Below are 5,003 nucleotides of genomic sequence, written 5' to 3'. Positions count from 1 at the left end.
AGAAACAATTGTCGAGAATATAAAGTTCCAGTATATACGGCACTTCCCATTCTCGACAATTGACTCAATTTCCCTAGGAGCATTTAGAGGAGCGATATTAATTATTATTATTATTTTTATTATATATATATATATATATGTATAAAGCAGTATGTGCGCGTGGAAGCCATACTAGTCCTACATGGTAGCAGAGGTCTGTTGTTTCATCCACGGAAAACGGGAAGCCGGATCGGCTCGATTCAGAGGCCAGGAAGTTGATCCGAAGGGAGCCGTGAGCAACGAGTTAAAACTTGCATGAGCGGCATGCTTTCTTTCCTGCATTTTCAGAATGACCGGCAAAGCGGCAAATCTTTCTTCCGAGGTTTAAACGTAAGTTAAGCTGATTTTTCATGTTAAGAGTGATTCTCCTCCGGTGGCGTACAAATTTGGAGGGAACGAGAAACGAGTGCGCGGAAGAATTGAGAAGTGTGAATGTTCATTCATCTCAAGATTGCCGTCGAAAATTCAGAGGTTGAATTTTGACGCAATTCAACAAGGTGAAAAACCGCACGGAGAGAGAAAAAGAGTGCATAAAATTATAAAATCGCATCAACTCCGATACACGAGGCAAAGATGTGTTTGTTTTGTCGCGAGCCAGAGAGGACGGGGGTTCCAAGAATCGGGAGGATATATAGGCAGAGGATATATAGGCAAACTCGGATCCTGTTCGGCTGTAGATTTTTCCAGCTACGGAATTTTCGCGAAACGCGGATTGGGTCGACCCCGAGGGCATAAAGTCGCAAAATTAAGAATTGGCATAAGTGCGACGCGCTTGGCTCTGTATCTTCTCGTGTGTGCGTGTGCGTGACGGACGGATTTGTGACGAGCTCGTGCGCCGTGCGTTCGGGTTTCTTCGCGGCCTCTCTCGCGCGCGTATCGGCTCCTTGAGTTAATGCGTAGCACAGCACAACGACTGTCGTTCTGCGAACAAGCGGATAACTTACATTCGCACAAAACAGACGGAGTTTTCACGACTTCTATGGATATCTCCCGGACAGGTACGTAGTTTGTGGAACGTCCTTGGTCCCTTGCATGCTGTGTTGTTCTCTCTCACAGATGCATAAAAAAAGGAGTCCACATTTGCTACTGTTCTAATAAATTTAATTCAAATTCAGAGTAAAAGAATTAAGAATGTGTTTATTTGTAGTTGATAAAACTCTCTCATTTCGTGATGATCAAGCTTATGAGGTTAAGCATTAGAGTATATGCTGGGAAATTTTTTTCAGCTGTTTGAGTTTATTAAAAAATAATATTCAGAGTACTATATATTAAATTGTTTAAAATAAAATAAAGCGTTGAGAATTAAAGAGTGAGTTAATTTAAATTCAGAGGTATTGAAATGAGAGAAGTACTCGATCAATATTTAATGTGAAAAATGCTCTGAGTATACTTAGTATATCTGCTGCTAAAAGTGAATTGAAAATTTTTCTCGGGGTTTGGTGTCTCTCTGGCTTGCTTTGCGGTTAGAACTAGACTACTGGCTATTTAGAGGTTTTCATTGACTGCAGAGATTAAAATTGATTAATTTTTTTTAGCAAAATCGTAAAATTCTGTGTTCAATGTTTAAATGAAAACTTGTGTTCGGTAAGTAGTTTACTCATTGACTAGGCAGATTGGTAGTCTCGAAGTCGTGACTCATGCGTGTGCGTACGCAACCCAAAACCGACTGGCTTCCGTGGTAACACTAAGGGTCAAAATTCCGCAAGTGGGATACATGTGTGATCTGCTCGATTAGAAAACCTGATTTCTCGCCTCGGATTAATATAGTTTCAGTGCGCTGTGTTGGTTAAGAGGCATGAAACATTGATATTTTAGTCAAATTCAGAGGTACCTGGTATTGACTTAAGAGGAGGACTTAATAAAAGAGAGAAAATTCCGAGTAATATAAGATTTTAAAATCAAATTGAAATTAAGAGGTGAATACAAAATTGAGTAGAAAATAATACAAAAATTGAGTTAAACTCATACTAATTGATAATGTTGTACAATCCTGGAACAGATGACTGACAACCTGAGTCAAGAGTTTGCAGAGTACTTGAGATTGAGGGTCGAATTGGAGGAGGCCAATCCGGATCAATTCTACGAATGTAAGCATATAAAATTTGTAATGTGTTAGTCATCTGTGGTTGAATGAGAGTTCAGAGTGCTGTGATTTTGTGTGAGTTCTAAAAGTTTTTATTAAATTCCCCTCTATAAATTCAAACTTTTAAAACTCACACTCAACCACAGCACTTTGAATTCTCAGTCAACTTTAGAAAGTGTACAAAGATACTTATAAAAAGAGTCAAACTGAAAGTACAGAGGTAATGAGACAAGAGTATGAAAATACATCCGATATGCAGATTGAATTTTCAGAATATCAGCCAACAAAAGAATTGCAAGATGCGACTGAAAACAATCAAAAACTTGTCTCAGAGTATTCAGAGTTGAAAGAAACTGAACGAATAAAAAGAAGGAGACCAAAGAAGAGAAGTGCGAATGAGCATAAAGAAGATTCCGAGATAAATAGAAAGAAATCGGCTGATATAATTGACCAAAATACTGGTCCTAGTACAAGGAGCAAATCTAAGAAAATTAATAACATCATTTTTGCTCGCTACACAAAAACTTCAGAGATTGAAGAGGTAAATGAAGATGAGCTAGGACATATACTCCTAGCATCAATTCAAGAAGATCCCATTTCGTATAAGCAGGCAGTGAATTCAGGGGATAAAGATCTGTGAATACAAGCTATAAAGGAAGAGTTAGAATCCATGAAAGAAAATGAACAAGGTGGAGTCATATTTTTGGTCAACTTAGAAAAGTTAGTTTTACTTTATCTATGGTCACAGGGCATATGAGTGTGTTTATTAGGTTACGGTCTGATTTTTTCCACAAGGCGCGGTATTTACGAGTGAACTATATCTACATGGGCGCTGTGTAAGCGTGCACTCCGTATTTTTCGGTGGGTCGGAGCTCGAAGTATAAGGCCGCCAACCGTTGGTTACTTACGCCGGAAGAAATTCCCGAGTCGGCGCACATATTATAGTGTATTTCTCTCCGGGTCCTTAACCATGGGTTGGCTGCCTGCCTGTCTTCCGTGCTCCGTTCACCCTAGAAAGACTGAGAGTGCACAGTTATACATATGTGTAGCACCCACGATAGAAACCAACATGTAAACAAGAACGGACAAACACGAACAGGTAGCTCAAACATTTTGTCCATTTTATCTGATTATAAAAAGTTAGTCATAATTTTGAAAATACTGGTAACTAATATCGCGTGCAGTGGATCTCTTGACGGACGAAGTCAGGTAAGTTCATCTACTTTATGTCAATTTGGAAAAACCAATTCAGAAACAAATTAAAAACAAAATTCACTCCCTTCAAACTCAACAAAAATTTAAGAATTTGAAACTGTAAACATTCAAAATGTAACTTTTCTCTAAAACGTTCAAAATTTCATAATTTTTAAATTGGAAACAATCTAAATTAAATGATTCTAAATGTTGTTTCGAACTGGGCACTTTGTAAACTGAAATTGTCAAGTTAAAACGGTTTTTACGCTACTATCCTTTAATCAATCTTTTAGTATTAATACTTGTCAAATTGTGGTTTATATTTTAAAACGTAAACAAAATGGAATAATGTGAATTGTGAGGTTCAAAATTGAAAACTTAGCATTCTCGAAAATTTTACAGATTCACAACCATTAAACAAATCATTTTCTTTTAATTTCAAATCTTAAGTTTTTAGTGTCGTCTATTCATAAATATACGAATTATCAATTATTTAAAAATTGTGAATAATTCACAAAGTTCCCTAAAATTTCTTCCCAACTCAGTAAAAATGTTAAAAATAGATAATGTCCATCTTCCAGTCAAAAAATAATAACTAAAGCATTGCACACAATTGCAATGGGCACGACAGCTCTCAGAAGTCATGCCAAAGGAAATAATCACGTTGCAAAATAATTACATAAAAATAATAGCCTTAAAGTAGATTACTTCTTACCACCACCAAGTAATTTAGCAAATTAGGCTAAAACATCTACCTCTTTTCAACAAGCCTCACATCAAGGTAAATGACTTTTCATGTTATTATTGTTATTAATATTCAATTGTTCTTTATGCTTAATTTCAAATGTTAATTTTCTAATACTGGACCCTCGAAATTTTCAGAACTCAATACAAACTCAGAAGAAGTTCAGACTTTTTTAGAACTCAACAAAGATCAAGAAAACCCTTCTAATAAAACTGCTGATTCAAGCTCGCTGTTTAAAAACTCAACCCCAGCAGATATGATAAAAATTTCTTGATGAAGGATAGTGTCCAAAAGTCAGAGATTGTTTGGTTTTTAACGACAATAATGAAACACTATTCTTTCCGAGGCACTGCTGAAGCTGTGAGAAACTTTAGAATCTCGCATTCATATTGTCGTAGCGTTCAACGAAAGTTCGAACAAAGTCGCTCAAAAGAACCAAATGGGCTTACTGGTAAGATATTGGGACAATATGGTAAATGAGGTTACCACGAGATACTTCACTTCTATGTTTCTCAAGAAAGTGAAAGCATTTGACTTAAAAAATGGAATAATGGAAGCAATTGATGCAAAAAATTGAATTAGAACACTCCAAATATCCATGGACGGTCCTAATCTCAATTTTAACATGATTAAAGCCTTGAAAGAAGAAATTGCATCACAATATCCCGAAAATCCCATTTTTCAGAACTTGAGCAGTTGCGGCTTGTATGTTGTGCATGGAAGTTTTTAAGCAGGAATGCAAAAAACAGTGTGGGGCATCAACGTATTTCTAAGTTGTTTATATGTACTTTTTAAAAATGTTCGGTCGGAAAACTTCGTCGGTTCTACTTGTATCTCGATCCGCTTTGAAATAAAATCAATAAATTGGTATTTAAGTGTTTTCAGGTTTCGATGCTTCCATTTTGAGGTTATGTTTCTTCAGGTGTAGAATATTATATCAAT

General features: G+C 36.4%; 1 protein-coding gene across 1 annotated transcript in view; it reads right to left on the bottom strand.

Annotated features, from left to right (window-relative positions):
• LOC117177148 (GTP-binding protein Di-Ras2) overlaps window positions 1-5,003 on the bottom strand; it is a 99,589-nt gene that overhangs the window by 42,943 nt on the left and 51,643 nt on the right. The gene's annotated exons all lie outside the window — the stretch shown is intronic.

This window comes from Belonocnema kinseyi, chromosome 7, assembly GCF_010883055.1.
Source record: "Belonocnema kinseyi isolate 2016_QV_RU_SX_M_011 chromosome 7, B_treatae_v1, whole genome shotgun sequence".
Taxonomy (NCBI): Eukaryota; Metazoa; Arthropoda; class Insecta; order Hymenoptera; family Cynipidae; genus Belonocnema; species Belonocnema kinseyi.
This window is presented reverse-complemented; position numbering and strand designations above follow the sequence as displayed.